The sequence below is a fragment of the Zingiber officinale genome, chromosome 5A (assembly GCF_018446385.1).
Source record: "Zingiber officinale cultivar Zhangliang chromosome 5A, Zo_v1.1, whole genome shotgun sequence".
In the NCBI taxonomy this organism is placed as follows: Eukaryota; Viridiplantae; Streptophyta; class Magnoliopsida; order Zingiberales; family Zingiberaceae; genus Zingiber; species Zingiber officinale.
The window spans coordinates 42,171,260-42,184,280 of NC_055994.1; the positions used below are offsets into that span (position 1 = coordinate 42,171,260).

The 13,021-nt window shown below is 37.8% G+C and overlaps 1 non-coding gene across 1 annotated transcript; it reads right to left on the bottom strand.

The window, feature by feature from the left end:
- Positions 1-10,915: 10,915 nt before the first annotated feature.
- Positions 10,916-11,021, bottom strand: LOC121983442. The gene has a single exon (XR_006112495.1). It is a non-coding gene; the product is annotated as a small nucleolar RNA R71 (small nucleolar RNA).
- Positions 11,022-13,021: the final 2,000 nt, after the last annotated feature.

A 13,021-nucleotide genomic window follows, 5' to 3' on the forward strand; every position in this document is an offset into this window, starting at 1 on the left:
TCTTAGACTCTTCCTTTTGTCTTGGCCGAAATTTCCATAAAGCAATCCCTAGGTTTTTAAGCAATCTATCTTCATGGAAAACCATATAAACTATTGTACCACAAGTGAGGGGAATCTTACCTAGTGTTCACTTGTTAATCCTTAAGGAAATGGTACCCTTGGTGAAGAGGAAGAAGAGCATCTTCTTTTAGCACTCCTTTTTAATTTCTCTTGCTTGGAAGGGTACACCTTGGAGGCTCCTTCTTGTAATTTAGTTTTCTCTTAGGGAGAAAACCTAAACTTGGATTGTGGTGATGAGGGAGAAGGACTCTAGTTTCGGCAATGGTGAGGAAGAAGAAAGAAAATGAAATCCTTTTCTTTCTTTCCTTTTTATGCTAAGTGGGTGGAAGAACCAAATATGAACTTTGCTTCCCTTTCTCCTTAATTGATGTATATACTTTTATAATGAGAATATGTCCTCATTCATCTCCCTTAATTCTCCTCATCCTCACTCTCTTAATCCCCACAAAAATAAGGAGAAAAAATAGAAAAGACAACTTGTCTTTTGCTTACTCCTTTTCCTTAACCAAGAGGTAAACAAGAGGAAGAAAGCTACTTGATTTTCTCTTGTTCCCTCACTTAATTATATCCTCACTTTTAACTACAATTCCCATCATTTTCCATTCATATGTTATTCATTATCCTAGTGGTTATCACACATAATTTTATTTCTATCCTTTGTGAGAGGTTCAAGGTTCAAACCTTCACCTCTTCTTTTTATTTCTCTTATTTCTTTTTCTTTTGATTCTTCTTACTTTTATGCTCTAAACCAAATAACACCCATATACTTATCTTATAAATTTTGTGGGTGTTATAGACAGTTCGTTGCTACAACTGCAACAAAGAAGGGCACATCAAGGACGACTGCCCAAAATTGAAGAGCAAACAGAAGGATAAGGAAAGGAGCAAGAAGCCAGCTCGAACCAAACACAACCTAAAGGCCACGTGGGATGATTCGTCATCCTCCGAATCGGAAGTCGAAGAATTCTCGGGACTAGCACTGATGGCCAACCATCAGCTAGAAGAAACGTCCAGCTCAGAGATGAGCATCGACGAAGGGGGAGGAACGTCAGAAGAGGAAAGCTGCAGTGAAGGGGGAGCATCACAGAGTCAGGTAAGTAAGGTACGCAATCTAACCCCGACTCAGTCCTTTAAATTTATAAAAGCACTTTTAAAAGAATTAGATAAATTTGAAAAGGAAAATGAAAATTTGAAATTAGAAAATACAAAATTAAAAAATGATATTGAAAAATTGAAAAATGATGCATGCTTAAAGAAGTTTCCAAATTCAAAAATTAGAATTTATGGTAAATTAAATTGGTACATTAGAAACCATCAGGGTCAACTTAGAAAAGTACCAAGAAACTATGTACCCCCTAAATTTTTGAATAACCCTGTAGGAAGGAACCACTATTGGGTTCCAAAATCTGTGCTAAATTAATATTTTTTATTAAAAGCTTTAAGAGAGAAAATTAAACATTGAAATTCTTTATGGAAGCTTTGTCTAAGGAAGTGGTTGTTGCTCCAATAATCAAGAAGGCCTAGTGCCTCGCCACGACCTGGAAGCTAAAATATTGAAAGAAAATGTTTAATTAAACTTTCTAAAAAAGCATTAAAAATTAAATAATGCTTTGAAAGTTTATCAAACATTCTTTTTTATTTTAGAAACTATTCTTGAAAATTCTAACTTAGAAAATTTTTATTTTAGTTAAGAATTTTTTTTTGGAGAAATTCTAAATAACTTTATTTGACTTAGAAATTTTTTTTGGAACATTCAAAAAGTTTACTTAGGATTTTTTTTTACTTAGAAATTAAAAAAAAATTTAAAATTCAGTTTAAACTTAGAAATTTTTTTATAAAATTCTAAAAATTTATTTTTGGTTAGAATTTTTTTTTTCAGTTTGAACTTAGAATAGAGATTTTTTTTGTAAAATTCTACAAATTCATTTTTGCTTAGAAATGTTTTTTAAAATTCAGTTTAAACTTAGAAATTTTTTATAAAGATTCACTTTTGCTAAGAATTTGTTTTACCTTAATAATTTGCTTAATATTCTCTTATTGGTACCCCATTTTTGCTGTGATCAAAGAGGGAGAGAAAGGTACAAGTTTAGGGGGAGAGAAATGTACAAGTTTACGGGGAGTATGAAAATTAAAATATTTTTCTAAACTGTGTTGCAATTTTAATTATTGCAAATTTATGCTTAAATATATTAGTTTAGTAATTTACTTTAAAATTACTATTTATGTCTATTTACCCTAACTTGAACTTGGGTTGATGCACATCAAAAAGGGGGAGATAGTTGTTCCCCGTGGGTGTTTTGATGTGATCAACCAAGTTGGTTCGGTCCTGCGTTTTGTCTGCTCCCTGTGTCTGAGTGTGTAGGAGTTTAGGAGCATAGGAAGTTGAGCGGAAGATGCAGCTAGCGAGAAGGATGACACGGGAAGGGAGCTGACGGGCTCGGTGCGTCCGAAGGACGACAGAGCTGCGGAAGAGTACTCCGATGGGCGTGAAGAGCGTGCACGGCGTTCGAGGCACGTTAAGCCTGGACGGAAGGCTGCTCGAGGAGAAGGCTGGGAATTGGGTTCGGGTGAGCCCTATTCCTGTTGGCCATAATCACCCAAAAGATAGGAGAGTTGGAAGTCAAAGCAAGCTGGAAATGAAGCCAAGAAGTTGAGCTGCCAGCTTAAAGGTGCCTTCAACCAGGTTGAAGGCGCCTCCAGCTTGAAGGCGCCTTCACCCAGGTTGAAGGTGCCTCCAGCTTGAAGGCGCCTTCAGCCAGGTTGAAGGTGCCTTCAACCCATTCAATCCGACCGTTTGCCTTCGGATAGAGTTCTATCCGATCACCTTCTTGGAGGCACCTTGGACCATTGTTGGAGGCGCCTTGGAGCTTCGGGATAGACTTTTCAGGGGCTATAAAAGAACCCCTGAACCTAGGAATTCATCATTCAATCAAGCTTTCAATTCCTAACAACTTGTGAGTTCATTAAGTGTGTAAAAAGGCTTCTTCGCCCACAGTGAAGGAGACTCTACTAGTGTGACTTTCGATTGTCCTGGATTAACAACCTCCTTGGTTGTAACCAGGTTAAACCTCGGTCTCCCGTTTTATTTCTGTCTTTAATTTTATATAGTTGCTAGTTATTTTTACTACTGATTTTATTTCTGAATTGAAATCCGAGGAGGGTATAGTTTATTTTTGATTTCAGAAGCAATTCACCCCCCTTTTACCGGCCTTTGCTGCACCTACAGAAAATATACTCATAAAATGTTAAAATTTTGTAAATCTACAGAAATTTATAGATTTTCAAATTTTATATCTAAATAATGCAAATAAAACTAGTATATGCTTCACACGTGGCTTTGAGACCACTGTTGGAACTTTCGAGCCGCAAAAATCACTTTTTGCGTTGCGGAAACCCCGAAGTTCCATGCCACCGGATCCATGTGATGATAAAAATTTTCATATACATAGTTTTCTACTCTAGATCTACTTTAGATCTACATGATCAGGAGTATACCTTTGAAGCGAAGCCCTTCGCAATCCCGCAAGTTCAAGGTTCTTCGGATCTCAAGTGTGTTCAAACGTACACACCTCTAGTAGTATGCACATGAACAAGAAGTGATTCTCAAACCACTCTAGATGGAGAAGAGAGCACCACAAGTGTGCTAGCACTCCCTAGGGTTCTTGGGTAGGATTGAAAGGGTGAGAAAAGAGAGAACGTAAGAAGAAGAAATGAATCTCATACACTCCTCTAAGTACCCTCCTTGTGACTTTCACTCCACCCTATTTTCTTGGAACTAAACTCACTCACCTTCACCTTGCTTTGGAACTCATGCCAACTCAAGAGAAGGAGGAAGAAGAAAAACCAAGGAAGAGGAAGCAACTCCAAAATTGCCATTCAATGTCAATGAATCTTGCATTCATATGACCGGCCACACATGGAATGCCAAGGGTCTATGACTCTTGACATTCCATGCCTCTTGCTCTCCCTTGATGATGTGGAGATGATGTGGCAAGAATGTATTTGTTGGCCATGCCATGTAGGATGAGTCATCCTTCATGAAGAGGCATTTAGTCAAGTCAAACTTGATGTTTCAACTTCCCATTTGGTCAAGTCAAACTTGACCACACATCTTCCTTGTTGAGTTAAATCCAATCTTTGATTCAAGTCAATTTCAATTTAATGAATCTCAATTCATTAAAATATATTGACTCAATGAATCAACTCTAAATTAGACTCATTCAATAATTGAATCCAATTGAGTCTAACTCAATAAGTCTAATTTGGATTACTCTTAATCCAATTTTGGTTCATCATATAAACCTAATCCAATTGGTTCATTATATGAACATAATCTCCATCAACTTGTTCTTTGTGTGTGACCCAAGAGGTTCTTGTAACGTTGGCAATGTTTCTAAATCTTATTTAGAAACATAAACAATGAGCGGCATCTTGCAATACATCATTGCTACCCAAGTTACAAGAATGTTGAGATCCAACATCACCATTGTGACCACTAATTGTGACACTAACAATATATGACAATGTCCTTCTATCCATGACATCTAGATTGATTAAGTGAGACATAGACCGTGTCATCCTCTAATCAATCTATATCTTCAACTCCAAGTAGACTCACTCTAATCAAATAAGCTCAATATCTCATATTGACTTATTTGGACATGACCATGCACTTAGTGATCTCACTCTATCAAGAATCACGATATCACTTCGGTCATATAGGAGGGATAGATCCCATCTATATCACTCACATCCCTCCGCATAATTTGTTACATACCCAGTAATCGCCTTTATAGTCCACCCAGTTACGGGTGACGTTTGACGAAGCCAATGTATGTAACTCCTTATGTAGGGAATGTTGGATCGAGATGCGCTAGAGGGGGGGTGAATAGCGCTCGCGGAAGTTTCGTACGTATCAGAATAAAAACAAACAAAACGCAGTGGAATAGATAAAGAAATCAACACAAAAGACACAGGTCGATTTTACTTCGTTCGGAGCCTAAGGCGACTCCTACTCGAAGGCTCGCGATCCTTGATCGCTTCCGGTGGGCAAGAACTATAAGTTCGAAAGTATACAAAGGTGATTTACAAGTAATGCAGTAAATAATCTTATACCGACAATGGAAAATACTAAGTTGAAGCTTCGGGTTGTCGGTGTCGAGTTGCAGCACTTCGGGACGAGTTCGTTAGTAGCTAAATGCAGAAGGAAGACTTGAATGTTGTGTTTTCAAGCTACTGGTCGAATCCCCTTTATAAACAGTGTTCAAGGCGCCTTAAACCCCTCCAAGGCGCCTCCAGGCTGGCCGCATCACCCGCGTGGATCAGAACTGACCTGGTCGAATTCTATCCTGTTCAAGGCACCTCGAACCTCTCCAAGCTGTCCAAGACGCCTTGGCTTCCTTCAAGGCGCCTCTAAGCTTGCTTCGCAGCCAGCTTAGGTTTTGCACCCGAGGCGCCTCCAAGCTCCATGGAGGCACCTCGGACACTGTTCATCCGAGGTTAATCTTTGCACTTTGGTCCCTGCAAGATACATTAATCCTAAATATACTCTGCAGCACAAAGTTAGCACATAAAACATAATAGAAGTGATAATGACAGTCTTTGGACTGTCCGAGTCTGACTTCGGGTTTCCCCCCGGAAACCCTTGGTCGACCCGACGCCTACTGTTCCCTCTATGGGGAACGCATCCTCACCTACTCCACTCAGGAGATTTACCTGTTGCCAGTGCGATCCTCCAGATCGACTAGACTTTTGCTCAGCACTCGACGCTTCCGGACTTTCTGCTGGACATCCGCTTCCCGGCTAGTCCAGTCTTTCACCTGGTTCGCGACACCAGGACTTTCCACCTAGGGTTACCACCCCCTAGGACTTTTTGCCTGAAGTCATCGACCTGCCATGACTTTTCGCATAGGGTTACCACCCCCTATGACCTAGGGTTACCACCCCTAGAGTTTATCCCTTTGCCTAACCGTAGTTAGGACTTTCCTGAAACACTCATTCAACATGTTAGATACAAAACATCTTAACTTTGAATTCTTTGCCATTATCAAAACATGAGTTCGATCGTCGGATGCTTCCTGCACCAACAATCTCCCCCTTTTTGATTATGGCAACTCAAATTCAAAGTTAAGTAAACAAAACGAATAGATAACCATTTAACACAGGCAAATTTGCTAATTATAGGTGAACACATTAACCAAAGCAAATTTGCTAAACTATATGCTCCCCCTTAACTATTGCTCCCCTTAACTGATGCTCCCCCTTTTGTTTAATTTAAATTTGAATTTTGCTACTCTCCCCCTTTGCCATATATCAATAACAATAATAGACTTTTGAATAATTAGATACTTAACATTTATTTCTTATTTATAGTTAAGTGAAAAGAGGTATCTTTTTGATAAATTTTAAAGGCTAGGAGAAGAGTAATCTTTGAGGGTAATAAAAATAACTTTATAGGAATTTACAATGTTAGATTTCAAAGTTAGCTAGGCTCAGCAAGGATTTGAGCATTAAGATTGTAACTTAGCTTAGATCTTTATAAGTATTGAATTTTAAAACTTGGGTTAATAGTAAACTTAAGTTTGAACAATATTTAAGTTTGGTTTAGTTTATTCATTCAGGTTCAGTTGGTTCTTAAGTCCAAACATGAGTTATATTCAATTAACTGACTAGGTATTAGAGCCCTAAAGATCAAAACATGATTAAGCAGAAAATTGAGTGTACTTTTCCAACTATCTAACCTTTAGCTACTTGCTGACTGCCTATAAGGCAACAGCTTTCACATGGTTAGTCAAGTCAAGTCAATTTGGTCCAGTTAGATTTGACTAGAGCTGGAAGACTTGATTTGATTGATGTTTATTGCATGTTTAACGCCCAGACTCATATCGATGCACAGATATAAGCATTCTTGAGTCCAGGCTGAACCCTATGCATCTCACGCAGTTCTATATTTTTCAAACACAATCAAGGTACACTTAGGTGTTTGTGAGATGCTCTGGCTTAATTCTAGGGGAACATGATTTCTAGGGGGAAAACTTAGGCTAATTCCAAAATTTAGAAAAATCTAAGAAAATTGGGAATTTTGAAAAAATTATTTTTCCTAAATTTTGATAGGAAACAAAATAATTAAGTAAAATTAGGCACCTACTCTACCCAACACATTCCTATTTGCCTTCTAAGTGCACTGAATTCAAGTTCAGGTAAGGGTTTTGTAAAAATGTCAGCTAGGTTTGATTTGGACTCAACATGGTTGAGTGCAATTTCACCCTTAGCTACATGATCTCTTACGAAATGGTGTTTTACCTCTATGTGTTTAGTTCTAGAATGGTGTATAGGATTTTTGGTCAAATTAATTGAGCTGATATTATCTATAAAGATTTTTGTATTTTTATATTCTAGTTGAAAGTCTTTTAAGGTATGCATCATCCACAACAGTTGAGATGCACATTCTCCTAGAGCTATGTATTCAGCTTCTGTAGTGGATAGAGCAACACAATGTTGCTTTCTGCTTGACCAACTTACTAGGCACTGAACTAGAATCTGGCAGCTACCACTTGTACTTTTTCTGTCTAACTTGCACCCGGCATAGTCTGAATCAGAATAGCCATACAGGATAAAGGTGCAAGTTCTTGGGTACCAAAGTCCTACATTTAAAGTCCTTTAACATACCTAAGTATTCTTTTGACATATGTTAGGTGTGACTCTTTTGCGCAGGATTGGTATCTCGCGTACATACCTACTGCAAACAATATGTCGGGTCGACTTGCAGTTAGGTAAAGTAAGCTACCTATGGCACTCCTATAGTATTTTGGGTCTACTGGTTTTCCTTCAGGGTCAGAGTCAATATTAGTGTTGGTTGCCATTGGAGTATTTATAATTTTTGAATTTTCCATGCAGAATTTTTTAATTAACTCCTTAGCATATTTAGTTTGATAAATGTAGATTCCATCTTTGGTTTGTTTAATTTGTAAGGCTAAGAAGAAGTTAAGTTCCCCAACCATACTCATTTCGAATTCATTTTCCATTAACTTAACAAATTCTTTAAAGAACTTAGAGTTAGTTGAGCCAAAAATTATGTCGTCAACATAGATTTGGGCTATAAAGATGTCTTTTTCTATAGTTTTTACAAATAAGGTTGGATCTATTTGTCCTTGGTTAAAGCCTTTGGATATTAAGTAGTTAGATAATCTTTCATACCATGCCCTGGGGGCTTGTTTTAGTCCATATAATGCCTTTTTAAATTTGAATACATGGTTTGGGGAGTCTAAGTCTTCAAATCCTAGAGGTTGACTTACGTAGACCTCCTCCTTAATAAATGATGTGCGTAGATTATATACTCTTTTATGCATGTTTTTACGCACATTTACATATTTTGAGCATGCTTGATCTATGCATTTTTATACTTCCATCTTTCCTTTTAGCATATTTACTCTTTTGGTTCGGAGATCTGCTTTTTGTGCATTTTCTGTACACAGGAGTCGATTTGGTGAAGAATCTACATCTTTGGGCATGCATTGGAGGAAACAAAGGGAGACAGCACCGGGTCGTGTACCTCACACGGCCATGCACTGGTATGGAGCTCGGGCCGTGTGGAGTTTGGCACCAACAGAAGAGGAAGATGACATGGCCGTGTGAACCTCGCAAAGCCGTGTCAAGATTTGAAGCCAACCAGAGCAGAAGCCTTACATGGCCATGTGGATCTACACGGCCGTGTGAGATTTCCAGAGACCAAGCAGGCTGCGGCCGTGTGCACCACACGGCCGTGTAGCATTTCCAGAGACTAAGCAGGCTGTGGCCGTGTGCACCACACGGCCGTGTAGCATTTCCAGAGAGCAGAAGGGTTCTGGCCGTGTGGAGTCACACGGCCGTGCAGCTTTGGCAGAGAGGGAACTGGACATGGCCGTGTGAATCTCACGGGGCCGTGTGGCGCTCGATTCCCTCCTCTATTTAAACCCTTCTTCATGAATTGAAAGGGGATCTCTCCCCCTTTGGGAGAAGGCAAGATTTGGTGGTTTCCTTCCATTCTTGGGAGGATTTCTGGGCGATTCTAAGGGAGATCTCGACGATTTCGACTCCGGAGCGAGGATTGGATCCGAAGACGAGGCTTCTTCGTAGATAAGTTTTCTCTTTCCCCCTCTTCTTGATTTCTTGGATTGGGGATTTAAGAAATGCTTGTATTCTCTATTTCTTCGGGTTTTCTTCCTCGATTCATGGAGTAGATCTTGTATTCTAGGATTAAGGGAGTATTTGTATGATGGATTGATGTAATCTCTAATGGATTTGCCATTTTCTTGTTTCAATGACATTGACTTGCTTGTATCAATTAGATCTTGAATGATTAATGGTGATTTGTGCTTAATTCTCATTCTTGATTGATTGTTTGGATTTCTTGTGAACTTTGTAAAGATAAACTCTCACTCGATCATCCGAGGGATCCATGTGACAGGTGCAAGCCCGTCTAAGGACGTTTGAGAGATAATCTTGAAGAGGAAATGGGAATATTCAAGAGAGTAGGATGGATCTTGTGATTAGTTTCTTGTATCTTGATAGATTAATGAGTTGTGGGCTTCTATGTTGATATCCGAGGAAGGCATAGTAATAGGTGCGCTTCTGTGTAAGGACAATGTAGGTTCATGTCTAATTAATCCTACTTAGATACATTTCTCAGTCCTTAGCCGGTTGTCTATTGCAAGAGAGAACCGACAACTTTCTACATGTTTGGCAATTGAGGGATAAGAATTAGTGAACCATTTACATTCAAGAAATCTTACAAAGAAACCGAAACTCCTAGAATCTCCCTTTATCATAACCCAAAACACTAGACTCTTGTTTGTTGATCTTTAAGATTAGATTTGTTTACCTTTACTTTGCTTTTGAAACGATTGGATAGTTGTTTAGCTAATTCGCATTGAGACATTTCTAGTGCTTATTCCAGTCCCTGTGGATACGATAATCTTTTATATTACTTGCGACATTTCCGTACACTTGCGGAGCGTAACAAGTTTTTGGCGCCGTTGCCGGGGACTGCGCTGTAACATTAGGAATTATCAATTGAGTTAGACTAAACATAACTTTTCTTTCTTTCTTTACATTTTCATAGTTGTAACTTTAGAATCCTGTTTCTATAAGCTTTTCTTTTCTTGAATAACATTCATGACAATTCTTTTTGTTGCAATTCTAATTCTAATTCTAACTTTGCATTCTTGATTTCTAGCACTCTAATCTAACTTTTCTCTGTTTTCTCTTTTGATCTAGTTTCTTTCTTATTTTCTTTTGTAAACATATCTTGTAATTTTTAGCATATGAATTATTCTAGATATTTTTCTTTTTCCTTTTATCTTTTCTTTCTTGTTTTCATTATGCACTTTCTTTCTTGCAATTTAAATTCTGCATTTGCTTTCGTGCTTTTCATATTGCATTTTATTTCTTGTTTTTGATTCTTGATAATTTTCTTTTTCTTCTTGAATATCCATGAGCACTAACATGTCAAGCAGGCCCATGAGAAATTTTTCTACACCCTTTTCTGCAAGATTTTTATCTCCCATTGTGCAACCTCAAATTGAAGCAGAAAGTTTCCAACTAGACCTAGAGATAATTTTCATGATACAAGGTCACAAATTTGGAGGAGAAGTATCAGAAAGTCCTTATCTGCATCTTGAAACATTTTTAGAGATTTGTGATTTGGTGAAATGCGAAGGAGTATCAGCAAATGCAGTTCGATTGATGACATTTCCTTTCAGTATCAAGGAAAAAGCAAGGACTTGGCTATATTCTCTCTGTCCTCAAAGCATCACAAGTTGGGAACAATTGGAGAAGCAATTTCTGAATCATTTTTTCCCTCTAAGTAGAACGGTGTATATGAGGAATTGCATAACAAATTTTGCTCAAGCATATGGAGAATCATTATTTGAAGCATGGGATAGATTCAAGAGTCTTCAAAGACAATGCCCTCATCATGGTTTTGAAAAATGGTTGATTTTGCACATATTCTATGGGGGAATTTCTTTCTCAGACAAGACTTTATTGGATTCATCAGCTGGAGGTTCTTTTATGGACAAAAGTGTAGATGAAGCTTATTCGTTAATTGATCAAGTGACATTGAACCTCCGTGAATGGTCGAACAAAAGTTGGATGGAATTTCCCTCAGATATTCAAGAAGTGAAAGCCATAAATGTAAGAGAGTTCACAAACAAAATGAAATTCAACCACCTAAAAATGTTGAAATTCACAAGTCACAGAGTGAGGAGTTCAAACATTTGGGGGCAAAGCTTGATAGAATTGTTTCAAAATGGTTTAAAGAAGATCCCCCTCCTACACAGTCAAGATCCAATGAAAAGTGTGATGATGTGGGGTTGAGAAGTGGCAAAAATCATGAAGAACTTCTGAAGAATGACATGTTTAGAATTGAGGAGAAGAATAATAGAAGATCACAAGAACTCAATTCCATTTATCTAGGAAATTCCCAAAGGCCAGAAGTACCTTTCCCTCAACGATTAATCACACCAACATTAGATAAGCAAGTTGGACCTCCTCCAAAAGCCCAAAGGGAATTTGGGAAAAAGGGAGTTCAGTCTTTCCCGGGACCTTCACTAAGGGTTGCTTTTCCACAAAGGTTAGTGGGGGTAAATGAAAATAAAGACTTCGGCAAATCCTGTGACACTAATATGGTTGAGTGTAGATTTTTAAATATATATGAAGATGAAGATTTTTCAAATGAGGATTTTATTGATAATGTAGTGGTAAATAAGTTTTCAGATCTACCTCAAAATTTTATAAGGTGTTATAGTGACATTGAATTTTCAGATGATGAATGTGATGTGGTAGATCAACTTAAAACTGCAAGTGAAGTTATTGATCCTATTGTTATTGATTCTCCTATTGAGGACATAGATGTTGGTTTATTTTTTGATGTATGTGTTGATGATGATGATATGGAAGAATGTGTAGGGAGCTGTGTTGTGGAAGCAGCATCTCAAGAATCACTACCTTTGTCAAGACAACCCTTAGAGGATCTAAGAATTGATCATGTTGTGGAACAATGTGTAGGGACTTATACAGAGCTAGTAGAGTCTCAAGAATCGCCATCATTGATATCATCAACACCTAAGCTAGAGCCAGAACCATCATTTGATTCAGAGGAAGTCACATTTACATGTTTAGAAATTTCAGGTATTTCTCAGCAAAGTAAGGTTAGTATTTCTTGTGATCTTTTAAAAAACTTTATGGAGGTACCTATAATTGACTTTGTTGGATGTCATTCAGTTTTTATTACTTATTCATCTTATCTTGATATGGTTCTAGCTCTATACTATATAATATGCTTGTGGGAGATTTTTTTTTTCTTTTGGATGTGCAGATTTCACATGGGCCAATAATTGGAAGCTCAATCTGAACCGTCTTCGACCACCTGAAAAAATTTCCAAGAAGACGAAGATGGAGAGAGTTATACTTTACTTTGTAGCTCCTTTGATGAAAGCTCCCTCCATAATAAGAGCCCTTGGTAGGAGGGTTCTAAAATATCTTACCCCTCCAAGAGCAAGATTTAGATGAATCTAATGAGGTGGTCGAGCTAATGACCTTAAACAAGCGCTTCTTGGGAGGCAACCCAAGTTCATTTTCCTTATTTTCTTTTATGTCTTTAGTTCTCTCTTTATAATAAACATGTATCCTCTACTTAATTTTTCTTGTCTATCTTATTGTTGTAGAATTCAAAGTTGTGGAGGAATGTGAGTATTGGATGGAGGAGTATCTTTAAAAACATGAATGTCAACCATTTGGAGCTCATCACTTGGTAACTTCTCTTAAAATCTCCTCCACATTGTTTTTAGTTTTCATTGGGACAATGAAAAGTTTAAGTCTGGGGGGATGCATTAGATGCATTTGATTTGCTTTGTTTGTTTTTGTTTTTGCTTATGTCTTGCATTTTGTTTTGATTTTTTGTGGCATACATCTTGAGAACATC